The sequence below is a fragment of the Epinephelus lanceolatus genome, chromosome 4, assembly GCF_041903045.1.
Source record: "Epinephelus lanceolatus isolate andai-2023 chromosome 4, ASM4190304v1, whole genome shotgun sequence".
Lineage (NCBI taxonomy): Eukaryota > Metazoa > Chordata > Actinopteri > Perciformes > Serranidae > Epinephelus > Epinephelus lanceolatus.
This window is the reverse complement of record NC_135737.1, coordinates 36246755-36267069: the sequence shown is the minus strand read 5'-3', so window position 1 is coordinate 36267069 and position 20315 is coordinate 36246755. Positions and strand designations below refer to the sequence as shown.

The following is a 20315-nucleotide window of genomic DNA, read 5'->3' as shown; positions in this document are numbered from 1 at the left end:
CTTTCTGCCTCTGTGATGCCCACCCCCTTCATTTTGATTGGCCAAAGCCAGGTGGCTACTGCCAGAAGTTCAACACAATGAAGTATGCCAGGCTGAGCAAAATACGTACATGTTCAGGTGGGCGGCAACTGCTTCATACCCCTGCCGCCATGTTCAAAACTGCCTCACCTCTATGGCCATTCCCCCATTGATATGACAGCAGGCAGTGAGATGCCACACGGTGGTTTGAAAGTAGCTTAAGGTGCTAGAGTGCTTAATAAAGCATCATAATTTTAATTATTTTTTTTTTATATACTTTATTAATCCCCGAGGGGAAATTCAATTTTTCACTCTGTTGTCAATTACACACAGGTCCAAACACACACATGCACAAACTGGACCTATACATGCACTAAGTGGAGAGATGTCAGAGTGGGCTGCCCATGACAGGCGCTCCAAGCGGTTGGGGGGATCGGTGCCTTGCTCAGGGGCACCTCGGCAGTGCCCAGGAGGTGAACTGGCACCTCTCCAGCTACCAGTCCATGCTTCGTATTTTGGTCCGGATAGGGACTTGGACAGGCGACCCTCCGGTTCCCAACCCAAGTCCCTATGGACTGAGCTACTGCCGCCCCAAATAATAGAGCTTGTTTATGAAAACAAACAAACAAGCAAACAAAAATTCCGAGGAAATGATCCCCTGGAACCCCAAACAGAGGTCCAGGCTAAGCCTCAAATGTCCTCATACCCTAGAAGCGCCCCTGCATATGGATGCAGAGCCACTGACCTGTTGTCATTTTGCAAAAGTGGCCCCGGGGCAAAGTACGTTTAGATTGTCCCCAGGTTGCATTTTTGTTATTCAAGTCACTTATAGAGTGTGCCAGTAAACCCGGAACTTCGTTAGTGCTTTTAGCACTTCGGGTTCTCTCGTCTAAAAGTCAATACGTTTTTTGAATGGGATTTTGGTAAAATGCCTCAAATAAGGTCTGTGGTTAACAAAAGCTTAAGTGAGATTCAGGTTTTGTTCTACGACATAAAAAGTTAGTAAATACCCTACTTGTGAATTCTGAAGCTTTTACGTGTCGTAAAAAAGGCGGTTGCTAACAAGTTGCTCAATACGACTACAAACCCTGTCGGGGACATTAAACGTCATCACCCCCGAACAGGCAAGAGTGCTGGCAGTCCGCCATTACAGCTTCTTATTTAGCTTAAACAGTCCGATTTCCCCATTATACAATGTTTTTAAAATAAAGTGGCCAAATCAGTTGAAAGCTTAGTGGCGGTGACATCAAGAGTCATGCGACCGTGGAGTAGTCATGTAGTCCATTAAAGCCTAACGTTAGCTTTTTACTTCTGGCGATCGCATTTAAGCTTCAAATACAGTATGAAAGGTGTTCATATGTGAAGATTATCTCGCTGAACAAAACCTGTAAGTATCATAAACTTGTGTTAGCCACAGAGCTTATTTTCTGACATAATCCAAAACGCAATGCAAAAATCACATTCACTTTCTCTTCCGGGAACCAGCACGATGCTAAACTTGCGGGTTCTGACGTCAGCCCTGGCACACTCTATTCCTACAATCCAAAGACATGTGGGTTAGGGTTATTGGTGACTCTAAATTATCCGTAGGTGTGGATGTGAGTGTGAATGGGTGTCTATCGCTGTGTCAGCCCTGTGATAGTCTGCCGACCTGTCCAGGGTGTACTCTTCCTTGCGGCCCTTAACTGGATAAGCGTTTATGGAAAATGAGAAAAATTGAAATGAAGTCACTTCTTCACTGTGTGCAATTTGTGAGTGTTTGTGTTGGAAGTCTGGTAGTTGGTTACAGGCTAAATTTGATCTATCTTTGGATTTTAAGTTGTGCTGTAAAATGAGTAATGACTTGTAGTGATGTAAGTCATGTATTCGATACATGCACTGATTTAATTTTTTGTTGTTGCTGTTTTTGATGTCAAAAGAAACTAACATCTGTTTTTTATTCACCTATATTTTCATTTAAGTTGCACCTAAAAAAAAATTACACACTAGCAGCCCCATGCTATTGTGTACATTGTCAATTTGTCATTGTCACTGTGAACCTCAAATTTTGTGGTACTGCCAAACTGAGGTGCCTTATACAGAGAGGTATTTACACTATGTAGCCTGCCCTCATTAATATGGGATGGACAAAATAATAGAAACACCTGTTTTACAACACTCAAGTTCATTCAACACCTAACTAAAAACAGTTTTAACAAGAACTCAACATTATCACTTGCATAAAGGTTGGATTTATTGCAGGGCTGTTGTATTAGACCGCATTAGTTGTGGCTAGGTGTACCTAATAAACTGGCAACTGAGTGAACATATCACATGTGTTCTTCTATCACTTGACCATACAACTTAGTTGTGGGGACTTTGCTTCACTGTGCTCATGGCAGTGAAACAACCAATCACAGCAGAACAGTCAAGACACATAATTCAATTCAATTCAGTTTTATTTATAAAGCCCGATATCACAAATCACAATTTGCCTCACAGGGATTTACAGTATACGACATCACTCTGTCCTTTCGACACTCGCAGCAGATACGGAAAAACTCTCGCAATAGGTGTCGTACAGAACAGATCAACATAATACATTAACGATAATCCGTATGACACAATGAGACAGAAGGAGAGACAGAGAGAGATGCAGGACCGATGATAATGTTAATAGCTTACAACAACATTAATGAAAGTAATAATATACTTATAATTCTGGCTATTGTGGTATAATATGATAAGTATATATTAATATCTGATAGTATACAGATGTGACAATAATCATATAAGAAGAAATAAAACACTTAAAACATAACCTCCACTTAGGGATGCATGATAATATTGGCGCACTATTGGTATCGGCCAATATTGGCTTTATAATGAACTATCGGTATCATCCAATGTGGTTTTTCTTATTTTGCACAATAAATGAATATTACATACATTAAAAAACATTGTATTTCACATCTCCATCTGCTGGTGGGCCATCACGATACGAGCATGCATGTATAATATGATTTTGAGTTCACTACAGAGGAGACTTGATGATGATTGGGTGGGGTAAAAGTGGCTATATCAATATCAGTATTAGTTATAGGCCAAATGAGTTGTTATATAATGGCATATCAGAAAATCCAGTATCGTGCATCCCTACCTGCCCCCCATAAAACATTACATACATCTATAAATGTAAGATTAACAGCCCAAGAAGAAAGTCTGGTCGGGTAGCCTAAGGAAGAAGTTTCAGGTGCTTTAAAGTACAGTGTTAATGCTTTGCAATCCAATAATTATTACTCATATATGTTAAAATATTTAATAAATCATTACGGCTGTGACAACATTTTTAAAGGTTTAGATTATGATCAAAAGACTTAATTTTACTTTTGAGCTGTAATTTAAAGTTGTAAATAAATGATAATTTAATAGATTAAAAAGTCTAAAACTCAAAGACTAAATAATAATTTAGTCCAGTGAATGTTCCTGATATTCTGAATTTGATACCATTCACACCAGTATAGAGCTGTAAGGTCATTTGAGAGCAGGAGGAGAAGGATGGACCGCTTAGACAGAAATGCTTAAGTTAATTAGTGTTTTATCAGTCTTACTTATTGATCGTTTTGTGCACTGCCCGCTCTCTCTCACTTACATTTGTCACTTCAGTCACTTCAGGGACATCCCAATGACTTGTTAACTCCCCAGAGGCTTAGCCTTTCCTAACCCCGAGCCAGTATGTCTACCCCTAAATTTGGGACACCACTTTAGTCAATGCTGTTTCCACCCTGGCCTTAACAAGTCTGAAACTGTCTCCTAAATGTGTCATAGGGCCGTCCCCCAGCACTCACTCACACACACACACACACACACACACACACACACACACATTACCATATCATTAGTCAGCTATCGAGTGAGCTAATGCATGTTCTTAACATGATTCTCATTAATTAATCATCTCAGCAGCTTGAAAAATCAACAGGACTCTTGCACGCATGGCCTCCGCGCTCAGAGTGTCTGCACACACACACACACACACACACACACATTCACAGAATTCTGGTGTTTCACTAGTGTCAGCACTAGACGACTGTGAGAATCGATAGGGCCTCAGTTTATCTCATTGACGTACTTATTTAGGAGCGGGCCAGACAGTCACTGTGGATTACCAGGCTCGGCTGACACTCTCTGAAACTGTGTTAGCTTTGGAAATGGACACAGCTTTTCATTTACTGGGCAGTGGGCACAGGCTTTTAAAATAAGGACAAAACATCTTCTATTTAACACATAAATGATCTGTGTCTTTCTCCGCTCTGGTCTTTAAGTATCGCTGCCTCGCTCACCCCCTCTCTTGGTATTTGTCCATAATTGATGAGCACTGATAAGCGGTTATTTAAGAGGCAGCGCTCTCCTTGGGTCTCGCTGAGGTCGCCTGAGGATAACGCCCCAGTGGAGCTTCATCTTACCCTCCCACACTGCCTCATGTAAAGGGGAAGGAGCCGTGCCAACTTTAACTTCAACACACTCATCCTTTTACTTTAAATCTATTAACTTATGTCTAAGGTGACCCTGTGGCCCTTGGCAAATCAGACTACAGCCGAAGTAGCAGAACTCTTAATGATAGTCTGTGTGGTCTGAGCACATGTTCATGTAAGTCTATTAGAAATCCCCACAGTGGCTCACTAATAGGTGTGTTTGGAGCAAGGATGGCATGTGAGACTGAATTTTCTTCTGCTCACCCACTATAGATCTTTCACGATAGGAGCAGCAGTTAATTTGTAATGATGGTGCAGTTGCAGAGGAGGGGTAATGGTGTAGGTGTGTGAGGAACCCCTGGAGAGGAACTGGAGACACTTTAAAAACATGTTTAACAGTTACGTGGTACATGTGGGCGGGGGAGTAAGATGCAGTGGGTTAGTTACAGAGAGGAAATACAAAATGAGAGTCTTGGGAGATGCAGAGAGAGATCAAAAGAGAGAGCCAGAGAGATGTCCTGTAATTTAGTTCATATGTTGTGCTGGTTTGTGGTTTCATCACTAGGGGGAGCCGTGGACCTGCTGTCACCGTGACAACGGCCATGAAAGCATGGGGACATTAGTGTGTTTCTGTGTGTTTAAAAGTGTGTGAGCGACAAAGGAAAAAGAAATGTCTGCTGAAGATTGTCTCTGCAGTCACTTCCTTTGTGTAAAGTTGTGTTTCCACACTAATACAAACTGCAGCACCATCCGGATATTTCATTTATCTGTGCACAGCTACATGCGGCAATGTTTCCTCTGATAACGGCTCAAAAACAAAAGCCTGTGCACTGATGGCAGTGAATCAGAGCAGCTAAAAGTCAATTGCTCATGAGCTCCTGTGTGTTTGCGAAGAGAGGAGACGATGTGTGACTAAAGTGAAATACTGTATTGCTTTAAGAGGTGCTGCAGTGCTCATGCAGCGGTGGAGTCAGTAGGAGTGTCACCTACTGTGGATTGCAGAGAGACCTTTGAAACCTCGACTCAAGAGGGGGCAGCTCCTTCAGCAGATAAACAAATACCAATAACAATTTCTTTCATTTTCTTCCTCCCCTCCTTTCTGTCTATTGTCAATCTTTCTTTTTGTCTCTGACACTCCTTGGGTCCTGTCATTAGCGGTATCCCTCCATCTACATTTTTTGCACAGTCATGCTTAGAATAGACACTCACTTTTAGAGTCACCATATATCTCCGCTTTACAGCACTAAGCTGATACACTGACGCAGGCAAAGTTTATGCTCCCTCGGATCAGCACTTTTCTTGTCTTTTCCTGCGTGCGTGCATGCGTGTATGTAGGATTGTAATAGAAAAGAGTGGAGCTTGAGTCTTCGTCAGTTTGTGTGTGTGTGTGTCTGGATGTGTGTTCTCGGGTGCACTGCTATCGTTTATAAGAAAAGGTAATATACTGTGTTCTCCTCCAAGGCCTATTTAGAGAGAAGAGGTGAGGCGACCAGGGACACAGAGTGGGATATGAGAGATTGTCATCATAATTACAATTAAAGGGCAGTGTTGACCCAGCAAACACACACACATGCACGCACACACACACACAGACACACGGTGGTTTTGACTGCAGTATTTGTCACTGTTTAAACACTGCAATAAGTGCAGGGAAACACTGTGCCAATAGATGCACAACAATACTCTGAGAGCATTGTTGTGCAAATACTGAACGAGAGGTTGCATAAATTTAAATCTATAAATGAACAATTAAGTGTTTCAGTGGCTTCAGTGCAGCATTGCAGCAAAGATGCAGCAACCTGTGGCCAGTGACTGCAGTCTTCTGTTTCAGTATGTAATTTAATGAGTATTTGCACAGTAGTGTGACAAGATTAGCTTGTGATGACTTCTTTTATTGCATGAATACGAGGTTCTGATCAAAACCAGTCCTGGACAGATTTACACATGCTTTGTAACCTGTAAAATAGACTGCCGTAATGCTATAATACTGTAATTTTGAGGTACTTGTACTCTGCTTGAGGATTTCTAGTTAGGGGTGTCCCAATCAAGTTTTTTTTTCCTGCCCCTGATCCCGATCTGAGTAGTTTAATATTGAGTATCAGCCCATATTGAGTCCCAATCCGATACTTCTGTTTTCCAGGATAATACAGCTACTCAGTGCAAACTCCATATATATGACATTGGAATAGCTCTGCAGTGCATTAAGAAAAAAAAAGCCTGTGTCCAGGCTGTTTCTTCATGTTTTTTTTCTTCTAGTTATCAGTAGGGAATTTGTCTGTTCGTTCAAGAGAGTATTCTTCGGTGGTTGCTGCTTCGGTGCAGCTTTTGCCTGAGTTACCTTAATGAACTATATTCCATTGAGTGTTGAGTGTCGTCGCCTGCACGTCTTTTGTGTGGATTACATTAATGAATTACTCTTATTGGATTTTTGCTCACAGGGCTTTTGGTGCACTGGCATAGTCACTGTGGTCACCACTGTATGTCTCTTCTCTGCCCGAAGTGATACACCATGCAACAGAGATGACAGCAAAATGCAAGAGACTCTCACTGAGCTGAAATCAAACAAGTGCTCATAACTTGGGTAAATAGTGTAAATAAACAGTCTCATACCGTGGTTTGCTGTCATTTGTGGTGTGTGGTGTTTCGTAGTGGGCAGGGTGCAGAGTGAGAGTTGACGAGGGCAAGGGCTGCACTCACACTGCTGTGCATGACAGCATCGCAAGAAAAAACACCTGTGTGACCACTGAGGTAAAACAAAGGATTGGATTGTGCTCAATATAGCTGATCCCGACCAGTTAGAAAATGCTTTGATTGGCCCCGCTACCGATTTTTAGCCTGGTTTCCACCAAACACTTTTGGTATGGTTCCTTTAGCTGCAGTAGCTCAGTCCATAGGGACTTGGGAACTGGAGGGTCGCCTGTTCGAGTCCCCGTCCAGACCAAATATGGAGCGTGGACTTGTGGCTGGAGAGGTGCCAGTTCACCTCCTGGGCACTGCCGAGGTGCCCTTGAGCAAGGCACTGAACCCCCCAACCGCTCGTGGCGCCTGACCAAGGCAGCCCCCTCACTCTGGCATCTCTCCACTTTGTGCATGTATAGGTCCTGTTTGTGCATGTGTGTGTCTGTGTGTTAATGACAAAAAGAGTGAAAAAATTGAATTTCCCCTCAGGGGGATTAATAAAGTGTGTGTGTATATATATATATATATATATATATATATATATATATATATATATATATATATATATATATATATATGTGTGTGTATATGTATGTGTGTGTGTATATATATATATATATATAAAGTAACCCTTCAGACCTAGACCATAGTGTTTCCACTGCGAACAGTACTCTTAAATGTTGGCGGGGTTGTTGTCACTCACTGCTCCATCCAGGAATCACTGTATTTCCTCCTTTATTAGTCTGCACCTTGTTTATCGTCCACAGAACAAGGTTGCACGCTGACATTTTCAGAACTAAACAGAACAGCAAAACATCATTTCATTTTTTAGTGGCAGTTAACTAATATACAGTATGTTAAACTCTCCACGGTATGAACAATGGTTACATGAGCCTCAAAACCAGCCACAGCTCAGCCCCGAGCAGAGTGATCGTCCTCTATTGACCAATCAACAGACTGCAGTGTTCACAGCTCCACCTTTTAGTACAAGATCTGTGTGCTAGGTACCCCAACAGAGGGGGGACCCAAAATTGGGATGGTACATTGGTACCATCCACAACTTTTCACAGAAGAAATGGAAAAAAAGCGTACCGAACTGAACTGAACCGTATCGTATTGCTCGGTGGAAACGGGGCTTTTGAGATCGGATCGGGACATCCTCATTCCTCATTCTTCATTCTTGAGGACCTGGCGACACTTGTTGCTGTGTCAGATACTGGCACATCAGTGGGCTGAACGGACATAATAAACAGACAATAAACTGATTTCATGCTACATAACACTTTACACTGCTCCTCCACATTTTCTACTCCACTTTTTTTATTTGACAGCTATGGTTAATTGTTACAGAATCAGATTAAACAAAAATATAACTAATATTGAACAACAATTAATTTATACATTTTTATATACTTTTAGAGATTAAGGTATGAGTATTTATATTTTTGGTACTTGAAGCATATTTTGATGCTAATACTTACGTACTTTTACTTGAATAGCAGCAGTAAAATGATTTGAGGACTTTCCTTGTAACAGAACATTTCTACACTGTGGTTTTGCTAGTTTTACTGATCTGAGTGCTTCGGCACCAGCAGCAGTCTGAACATGGACTAACCAAAGAAAGCACACTACATCCGCCCTCGATTCACATACTGGCCTCCATATGTGCTGAAATCAGTTGGTTCTGAATTGCTTTGTTCATGATATGTGTTTGACATACTTACAAGTCATGACCCAGACCTCTCAGGTCATCTAGCAGTCGCATTTTAGCTGTTCTGTGATTCAACTGAAAAACCAGTATAGCAGAAAAAGCCTTTTTGAGTATTCAGTGTTCACACTCTACTCCTTCTGAAAGCAGCATCAAAACATTTCTTTTTATGTTGCCTTTCAACAACAAGTGTTACATCTTTGTCACTTAGTAGTTGGCGTTTACACTCTGCGGTGTGTTTGTTGTGACAGATCAGTTGTGAATGTGTTGTTTTTTTTTGGTAACTCTCCTGTAAATCCCATTGAGTTTTCTGCTGTATAGAAAATGCGCTATATGACTAAGGTTGGCCTTGCCTTGCCTAACCTCTATCTGTAGCACACCACGATGTGTAAAATGTAATCTTACAGTTCAGTTATATACCTGAAAATGTTTTCATCCGTAATGTTTTCATTGTTGGTTTACCTGCTGCGTATTTTTTGTGGCGTGTCATTGTGACACTGTGTAAAAGAATTTAATCTCCTGTGCAGGAACAGATACTGATGGAAACAATCTCACCTGTTTCACACAGACACAGTCCATAAATCTTGTTAGATGAGTTGTGTGTTGCACAGATGATATAATGGCGTGAGATGTGGTGCAGAAATTTCCTGTCAGCACATAAGAGTGATGGGAAATCCCTCGTGTGTAGATCATATCACACTAGTGCTCACACATGCACATGTAGTAGATCAATACACACGTACCGTTTTTCTCTTGAATGAATTAATGAATGAAAAAAAACCCACCAGTGTCCTAAAAGGAGTAGGTAGAAGTAAAACCTGTATGTCCCTACCCCTTTCTTACATTTCTTCTTTTCACTCATATATTATTTCAATAAATTCCCAAATTTATTTACAACTTACAGTCATTTCCAGTATTTACCACCCGATTAAATAAATAATAAACCCAGTTTATTTACAGTCCAAGTACCACCCAGTGTTACAAAATAAATATACACTCCCCTAACACAACCTTTCCTCATCTATATATCTGCCAAAAATATCTTTTTCATATAATTTTTTTTATTGATTTATGTTTGTGCTTTGTTTCAACACACCACGCAGCCCATTGCACAACTCCATCCCATACACTGAAATACACACACTCTTCTTAGTTGTACCAACACATTGTAACTTATAACCCCCCCCTCCCAGACACAAAACATTCGATCAGCCTTTTATTATTTTAAGACAAGCTTTTGTAAAATGAATTCTTGGAATAACATGATGGATGCCAAAACATGGAGGGGAATCCGAATCAGATTGCTTCGGTCTTCCTTTTCAAGTTTGGACTTCAGTGTTAGTTTGACTCCAGTCCTTGTTTTTAGGCACTTAATTGGCTTGTGCTGTATCTATTTTTTCATACCTTCCTGAGATTTCACTGGGGTATATGGTGAATGACGGTAAAGCAAACAAACAAACAAAAAATAATACTGTAAAAACTCAGTTAAATGTCACTGTAGCATGTTGTTATCTAGCCTACAATGCTGCGTGTCTAGTATACAATTAGTCTACTTAGACAAGTCTTGCTGGGTTTAAAAGTGGCCCATAGAGCAGTGGTTCCCAGCTGGTGGGTCACGGTCCATTCTGATTGGACAGCAGGTGACTCACAAATGTGTCAAGTTCATAAAAAGAACACACTTTGATTTTATTTTTAAGTACAGCAAATTTCCAGGTGCTGCAAAGTGCTGCTTCCTGCTGTAGAGTGAGTGACTAATGGACAGCAGCTTGACGATATGGCCAAATGCAAGTATGACGCTTAATGTATTAAACTTTGTGGACTTTGAACTATTGACTAAGCATAGATCTGGACCCCGGGACTGGACAAGTTGGAAACCACTGCCATAGAGTAATCAATAGATGGGAAAGCACCCTTCCTCTGTAGATGCTTGAGGACCTGGCGACACTTGTTGCTGTGTCAGATACTGGCACATCAGTGGGCTGAATGGACATAATAAACAGACAATAAACTGATTGCAGTTCGAAGAAGTCATCTTGAGATGGAGTTAAACATGTGGCAATACACCCAAACAGGGGCAGAGGCATTTTTCTTTTTCACCAGTCCTACAGTTCCTCACCTCAATATGGCATCTTCATTGTCAATTTAATAGAAAGAGGGGCGTCTGTATATTTGACAGTGGTTAAAATCACACCTTCTTGATTTCCAAATTCCATGATACCTCAATACCACCCCAGCCTGGCATAGACCTATTACATGGTCTCCCCTTGATGATGAACACAGCCATGGTTAAGCACTTTTCAGAAGAGCCAAGTGGTTTGGCAGGATGTAATATGACCGCTTCACCTTCCCATTATCTTCAAGTGGTTTCATTTCAACACTTTAATGGTTTAGGTCATTTTGTTAATGATCATCTAGAAAGAGGGACAAGAGGATATCTGTGTGTGTTTTGAAAAAGTTCTGCTTCCAGTGTCTACTTGTCACCTTGTAGGTATGAGATCGTACAGCCCTGTTATATAGTCTATAAATGTCACAATGTAAATTTAATACACAATGTAAATATATTGCACTTGATAACAGTAACAGTCTATACACACCCACACAGTCCTGAAAAGCAGCTTAATTAGCCAAAACAATTGCAATCACCTGTGTGGGTATACCATAGAGGCTTTAAAGTTCTTAATTATGTGCTGTTTTTCATTTACAGTGTTTTAGTTTTTGCTATATTATCACAATCAAATTAGATTTCAAGATGTATAGAATAATTCCATAAGTAAATGAGGGAAGCCAGGACCACCCACACCCACAGCCTAGCTCACAACTTTCTGTAAAGTGAAATGTGTCCATGCAGGAAAATGTGATGTAAGAACACAGTAAAAGTACAAAACAGTTACTTTTTACTGACCCCAGCCAGTAACCATCAGCTAATTAGAGCATGAAATTAAAGCAGACGGAGACACACATTAGAATAGACACAGGTGTTTGATATAATCCAGTTAACAAAGTGATGAGCTCACGTCACTGGTGGGTGAAGCGCATGCAATCTACCCTCTCACTCTCCGTCTCTTGAACTCTGCGTCTCGCTCTCCCTCTCGCAGACACTAAAATGCTGATGTAAGAGCACATGTACATGATTGCACATGCAAATTAATACACGCAAGAGCAGACACAAGCAGACACACCATCTGTTTTACTTCTCGCAAAAAGTTTTTATGCGGATCTCACTGAGCATTGAGGAATACATTTCATACGTTACCTTAATAATTCAAACAAGCTTTGCCCTTTCACAGGCTCTGAGGATTTGAGCATTTTTTTTCTGTGGAGCTGGGCACTGCCATTTACTGTACATGCAGGCCTTCCTGCTCAACCAACCAGAATGAGTCTTTTCCCAGTGGTTTATGTACTGTGACCCCACTGCGCACCAACTTTAATTTAGCGACTGAGAGAGCAATATGGCTGAGCAGCCCAGCCTCACGAAGAGTTGTGTCATATTAGACAACACTGCAGTGCACAATTTATGTCCAAATCTAACGATGAATGCCAATTACATGCATCGTTTGGTTTGGAGTATATAGACTTGATCCCGGTCGAGCTGGGTCAAATTATCTTCAATCTAACGGGGTCACGGTTGGGCCTCGTTCTTTTGTTTTCACGTCTCATACTCAGGTGGATCCAATCATGACATCTGGATTATAATTATATTGTAGGAAAACATGTTTTTGATGATGGGAACTAAAGTACAGGGAAATATGAGGTGTGTTGCTAATCTTAACCACAGTTGCTTTATTCATTGGTGGAGCCTGATGAGCTGCCAGTGCTATTTTGTCTCTGTTTGGGACAAACACATTTTTGATGGGGTGTAAATTGGCCCCGTATCTTCTTGGACATTGTAAAAGGATCTATTTATGCACACCAGGTTTTGGTCGGTGCTCAGATTCGGATTGGGTCCAGCATTTTGGAGCAGTGACAAACTCCAGAGCCAGTGCAGGGAGTAGTGTCAGGTAGTGAAAAAACTGAGGGTGTAGAAAGTGTGGTGGTGAATGGGTGTGAGGATTTTTTGCGTAATCTTCATCATACTGTATTTACCCTGTAAGGATATTGTGGAATAAACCCCACTTACATGTCATTTTAGTCAGCCTTTGGCACCAATGTGAAGGTTTTGTCTGGACAGGACAGTACATTGCATTGACCTTTTCTTTGTGTGCATGTGTGTGTGGTTGTGCTCCAATGCTACACTCATAACCCAACTCAAATGTTTTCACAAACACATGATGACATGTGTTAAGTGCAGGAAATGTTCTAGTCTTTCATTACATTGATTTGGCATTTGTCGCCTTAAATAATTAAAATGTCAGACTAGTTTTTTTGTGTACTGCATTGTCTTAAATATGCATACAGACACCTTACACACACTCAGTGCAGCACATAGACAGACTTTTTACCCTGCAACACAAACACAACTGCAGCAGAAATGTCTCTTAGAGAGAGGGGCATGACGGTCATGAACACAATTTAAAAAAGAGAATCAAGGGCAAGTATGCTTTGGGTTTTCTCAATGTCGGCTCCACATGAGTGCTGCTGTCTTTTGCTGCTGTGTTCTGTCAAAGTTAGACTCTCTGGGTGTTGAGAAGCTGCTTGAATTAAGGATTTTTTTAAAATATTTAAAACAAAGTAAAGTTGTGGTACATACTGTAAAGCTGCTTAACAAGTAATAAAGAATAACAAGCAGTTATCTTACTTTTCTATCTTATGTGTTCCCTGAATATGTCAAAAACAGTTTTAGTGCTGGATAGCATTGAATGACTGGTTTTATACAACATTCAAGCAGTGAACCTCTCTGTAAAACATCCCCTTTAGAGGTGTAATAGTCATGCTATAGAAAATCAATGTGTCTCAGACATCCTGTTTCATTGGGCTTCTCCAAGGTAACCAGTTTACATGGGTTCTTCGTTCCTCCAGATGCTGCCTGGTTGCCATCTGGCATCTTTATTCTTGCCTGGTGTTATTTTATTGCTGCTTTTTCCCACACACAGAACGCCTCCATACTGTTTCCATAGCAATGCTATTACTGAGATGACGGTTTTCTCTCGTTGTTACCACTCTTCACTATCAAGTGTCCATATCTGGAGACTCTCTAGCAGCCAGGAACGCTGCTCTCTGCAACAAATAGCTAATTGTGGTGCAGGTAGTGTAGGAGTATGTGCTTATTACGTGCTGCAAGTTTGAGAACAACCTTATTATGTCATGCGTTTAGGTACAATGGACAAAAGTTTCAGAAAGTTATACCTTTTAACTTTGCTCTCAGAAATCCTCCTGTGTTCAGGTGGAACATTTTAATGGACATTATTTCAAAGGTGTAAGCTGTAATGGAACTCGGAGTGGTGGCTTTGCTCTGATCTACAGTTTTCTATTCTGAGATTTACTTCAGAGAACAAACACGATGATGGATCGAAGAGCGGAGATTTTATTTCCTCTTTTAAATCGCTCCCTTACAACACATTCATATTTACAGCAGTGACCCTGGATGGATACAGCAATGACTTGAGCTGCAGTGGGAGGAAGTGTTAACCTACACACAGACACAGACACAGACACACAGAGACACACACACACACACACACACACACACACACACACACACACAGGAGGAGAGATTCAATCCTCAGCGTAAACACTGCTGAGGCGCTCCTGGAGAAGTGTGAGAGCGCAGTGCCTTGCTCGCAGGCACTATATAATGAGGTCCTTTGCTGCTTGTGCTTGCAAAACATTTTAGTCCAGACATATGGCTCTATGCATACATATTACCATGGTGACCAACCTGGGGGATATTTTTAAAGTAATGGTATGGAGGAGTAAGACTTTAAGCTCATATGCTACAAATCGCAGTACACATAAGTGTTTTAAAAAACTGTGGAATTACGTCGTTGGCAGATGGCAGATTATTGTGTCTGTAAGTTTGAGTTTTTTGTTCTCAAAGGTGAAACAGGTTGTGCCAAATTAATGATTAGTAAATTAAAAGCTATATTTTCACTGTAGTGTCCCTGGTACCCAAAAATTACATCATCATCTCTTTCCTGTCAAATGCGAAGACCCTGAAAGTTGTCAGGGCGCTTGGTCATGCACCTTGAAATTTTTGTAAGTAGGCCACTAAGTGCGCTGCGTTTTTCAGTTCAAGGGAAGACTGGCTGAGCAGACATATCTACAACTCTTCACTGAGAGACCGCAGGAACTGTGAAATGGCCCTAAACTAAAGACATGGCCACCATACTTGGGAAAGCACAGGCTTTTTGCTGCAGGGTGTGGAAGAACATGAGAAACTGTCATGAAAGCTAAAAAACTTTCTTAAGGAAAGAGTGGTGACCTGGGGAACAACAATGCGCTATAAAATAGTTTTGACTTGGAGGCTGTGGCTCAGAGGTAGAGCGGGTCGTCCACCAATTGGAAGATCAGCGGTTCGATCCCGGCTCCTCCAGTCAACATGTCGATGTATCTTTGAGCAAGATACTGAACCCCAATTTGCTCCTGATGGCTTTTCCATCAAAGTGCAAGTGTGTTACAAAGGTGGCAGGTGGTAGCATGTATGGTAACCTCAGCCACCAGTGTATGAACGTGCGTGTGAATGGGTGAAAAAGCACTTTGAGTGTTCAGAAGACTAGAAAGGCGCTATACAAGTGCAGGTCCATTTACCATTTGCCAGGTAAGCAACTGTAATAATTACAGCACACAAATGAAATGTTTGGCGTTATGTCCAAGTTTACTACTGTTGCCAAGAAAGCAGCCTACTTTTATTTTAGCCTACTTAATGAACAAACTATTGAGCTTAAGTTCCTTTGTGCACAGTCACAGTTTGCACGCCATCTATGGAGGCCCAGGCCAGGATGTCTCACGAGTATAAACAAAGCTTAAATCTGCATCAAGTTTTGCTATAGTGGAGCCATCTGCCTCTAGTTTCATGACACTGGTTTTCATTGAGTAACATGCTGTGTTTAAAAGTTGTTGTTGTTTTTTTTTAAAGATATTTTTTGGGGCATTTCAGCCTTTAATCGATAGGATAGACAAGCGTGAAGGGGGGAGAGAGAGAGGGAGTGACATGCAGCAAAAGGGCCACTGGCTGGAGTCGAACCCGGGCTGCTGCGGCAACAGCCTTGTACATGGGGTGCCTGCTCTATCCACTAATCCACCGACACCCCAACATGCTGTGAAGTTGACACCGTAACAGCAATATGCTACTAAGTTTTCATTGCATGGCAGAGATGGCCTGCACGGACCAAAGACTACAGCCCTAGCCCGAATTCAGCTCAAGGATGACACCAATATCACTTTAGGCTCTTTCTGGTGATCACTTTCTCCAGCACACATACAAAAGGCAGCTTTTCCTGAAGCATTAGGAACTTTTAGGAACTCCCCACACCAACTTCTCCCTGATGGTCAACTGAACTGTCACGTGAAATGCATGTGAAAATGTGTATGTAATATTTATAATATAATCAATATAACAACATTTCAAACAGTGGCTGATGTGTGCTCAGTTCATACTGTATACAAGCACCATGAAAGGAAAAAGGTTAAATGATCTCAAGGCTGACCCGAGCCTGGTCTCTTAAAAAAAAAAGGCTGGAATCGACTCAGCAAGTCGTGGCCAGTTGGGTCCTGACAGGTCTGCAGACCTCTAATGGTGGGGCAAATGATCTGTATTGTGACCGCCCAGTAATTTGACTCTTGAACTGGGTCTGCTGATGTATTTAATCAAGGTACATTAGAGAATATGTAATGATGTTAAAGACACACATTAGGACGTAGTGCTGTTTTAACTGTAATTGACATTACTGCAATGTGGCATGTTATTTTTTGACTACAGATCTACAGTACAGTGGAGGTGAGGTGACTGGTTGTGGTAGTGATAGACAGAAGGTCACGATGACACTGTGACCCTTCTTATCTTCACCAGCTGTCTTAAGTCTTAATAACAAGCTGTAATCTAATAGTCCTCTGAGAACAATGACAGCCACTAAATGGATACACTTGGGATGATGACCCTGTGGTGACCTGCCTGTGTGTGTGTGTGTGTGTGTGTGTGTGTGTGTGTGTGTGTGTGCGCGCGCGTGCGCGCACGCTTCAGTTTAAATGAGCGGGTGATACAGAGAGTAAAAGGAGACGCTAAGGTTATTAGGCGGTGTGTTGATGTCACATGTTTGTGGTATTTTGTCAAAGTGTTGAGTTCCTGATTGAACCAAATGCACTCCAGATATCACGCACAGATCCTGCTCCTTATCATAAGATACTTTACAGCGTTCCTTGCAGAGTGAGGGAGGTGTATGTGTTTCTTTCTCTGTAATATACTGTATATGTGGGATGAATATGTCTACAAATTATTATAAATTCTCTGTGTTGTTTGGGTGTGATTGGGGCATGTTTTGCCACACTCTTAGAAGGCTTATTTTCACCAGGGAACTACAAAACAATTGTAATTATAAGCTCAACTAAAGGTGAACTCTCAATTTGGACAAGAATTAAGTTGACTCATGTGCTGCTGTAATTAACGAGCACTCTGTTACATAAGCCCCTCTTGGTCTGGAGGAGATTCACTTTAATTTTCAGGGGTAATTTTGTTGATACTTTGAGCGGAGGTGGCAGCTGCAAAAGGTCTGGCATCTCTCCGCTGTGACACACCTCAGTGCTCAGCCAGATAATGGTAGCTCTGGCTTTTATGCAAAGCTGAGTGGGGATGTTTGATGGAGAATTGTTCTTCTGCTCATTTGCCACTGCTATAGTGTAAACCAACCCAGTTTGCCCTCTTTATAGTTGTAAAATTCCTGTATTTTGATGCATATAATAACGTACAAGAAGTGTGTGTTTCATGAGATAAAGGCTTTTAAATGCAGATTTGGAAACTTCTGACTCTTATCAGTACAGATTTCTGTTATTTTTTTATGGTAAAAATGAGACGCCTTCACATGACAAACCAGTGTTTGTTGTATTTTCACAGGATCGTATTGTAATTGCCTCGTGGTAGCCCATGAAATTAAATCAATTGCAATAATAAAATAGTTATTAACAAAACAAAACAATCAAGTCAAACATAAGGCTCAGAGATTGGTCATTAAAATCACATTACAATAAGCTCACATGTGCCTCCCCTGAGAACATGCTAACAGCTCTGCTACAGCGAGGAGATGGAGGAAGAGATTCTCTTTTGACACAACATCCTGCACACATGTATTCATAATATAGACCATGATTGACATGAGGATGTCCTCAGGGCCAAGACTTACCGCTGTAATACGCCACTGTAATACGCCTATGGCTGCTGTATCCTTGACCTATGATCTACCCGCTTTATACTGTAAACTGCTTAAATGATGCAAATGACACAGGAATAAATCCCCAAGTGTAATGTATGACATTTACTGTGTACACACATTTCAAGCTTATTACACAGGATGCCCCGCTAATATCAAATAACTGCACAGGAAATAAAATCATGTTCCATTTCCAGTGATACATGTGAGCTCTTACCAGGATCATTTGAATCCTCAATAACTGTAACATAGCAATATGCTGACGCTTGTGGTGTGAATTTGCCATATTAACATTTTAATGTGGTTCCCAGAAGGATATTTTGTATTAATTCCGCAGAATATTTTTCATGTGTAGATATCTATACACATTACTGAAAATTATAAGCATTAAAAAACATAGAATCAAACACGTATGATGCCTGTTGTTCACTTGATTTAGCCTGAAGCTTTGCTGGAAGTGACGGGGGTGTGACAGCTTCATGGTGCCACCATTTGTGCAGAGAGCGGGATCACTGACTGCGGTGACAGGGGTGAAATTGAAATGCTGATTTTATGGATTTTAATGGATATGATTGACTAATGAAGCATTCATGCTCTCATTCTTTGTCATTTTACCCTTTGACCTGTGGCCTCAGTCATGGCTGGAAGAATAGGACAGATTTAATGATAGTGTGAGTTTGTGTGTGTTTCATTTCAGTGTAATTTCACAGAGCTGTCACTTTAACATGGCAGACTGAACTGTTCTTTTGCTCCCCACAAAGCCTTTATATAATTCTGTTTTCTCCACCTAAATCACACACTGTTTTTATGCCTCTGCGTCGGTGACAGCTGTGGCTGGAGGCATTATGTCTTTGGTTTGTCCGTCCGGCCATCCATCTCATTCTCGTGAACGCAATTTCTCAGGATCAGTTGGAAGCAGTTTCCTTAAATTTGGCACAAACATCGACCTGGACACAAGGATGAACTGATAAGAATTTAATGGTCAAAGGAAAAGGTCACCGTGACCGTGGATAGAGCAGGCGCCTGATGTTTAAAGGCTCAGTCCTTGCTGCAGTGGCCGCGGGTTTGTTTCCAGCCTGTGGCCCTTTGCTGCGTGTAATCACCTCTCTCTCTCTCTCTCTCTCTCTCTCTCTCTCTCCCCCTTCATGCTATACTGTCCTATCATTAAAGACACAAAGAGCCAAAAAAAATAAATAAATAAAAAAATCATCTTTAAAAAAAAAACATGATTTTGGCCATATCTCAAGAATTCATACACGTAACTGTGACAAAATTTCACACAAATGTCTAATAGGATATAATGATGATGTTTTATATCTAAAAGGTCAAAGGTCAACTTCACTTGGACATCATAATGTTGTGCAAAAACACATTCCTGGCCATTATTCACTGCCAGAACTCAGGAACATAAAGGGGACGTTTGGTCAGATACAGAATTGGTGACACAAATCTTGGGTGTTCACCTTGAAACTGTGCTGATTGTATAGATCTTACATGCTGTCATGTTGATGATGTGTATGAAACACGTTTAAGAAACTGTAGCGTCTCTGCAGCAACATCCATATGTACAGTCTTGTCTACTGTCATGGCTACATTTGATTCTGGACAGACATGGATATAAACTGAAGCTTGCGAGGTGGTAATTCTAGTTTACTTCATTCCTTTAGAAAAAACAGTGCTCAGCAGTCACAGTAAGTATTCATCTGTTGAGAAGTTAATTACAATCTGTTGTCTGTGAACCAGATTGTCACTGTGTTCTGGTCAGGAATCATTTTGTTTTTTTGGAGCAACAGACAGAAGACAGATGTTCTTCTGTATATTGTAACTAGTGTTTAGAGAAATTATCATTTTTGTGGCTCAAGCTGTTTTTCACAAAGCAGACTCTTAATTCCCTCCAGCTCCAGTGGTTTTGCATCATCCTGTTTTTTAGCCTTGGGTAGGTTCTAGGGGCTGACACACAATCCCAATGATGATGAATCCCAATTCTCATTCTCATATCCAAGACTGTTCTCCTAAGTCGAATGACAGCATCAGTCATTTCAGCAAGTATGTTTAAAAATCAATTGGCAAAGCCCTCTAGTGGTCCTAGTAAATATGACAGGAACAAAGGAGGAAGTAAGTGATGTTATTATAGATCGACAAAACTGTGTAAGGACATGG

General features: G+C 41.1%; 1 protein-coding gene across 3 annotated transcripts in view; it reads left to right on the top strand.

Moving 5' to 3' along the window:
* Nucleotides 1-20315, top strand: part of kcnab1a (potassium voltage-gated channel subfamily A regulatory beta subunit 1a) — a 165915-nt gene that overhangs the window by 19563 nt on the left and 126037 nt on the right. The gene's annotated exons all lie outside the window — the stretch shown is intronic.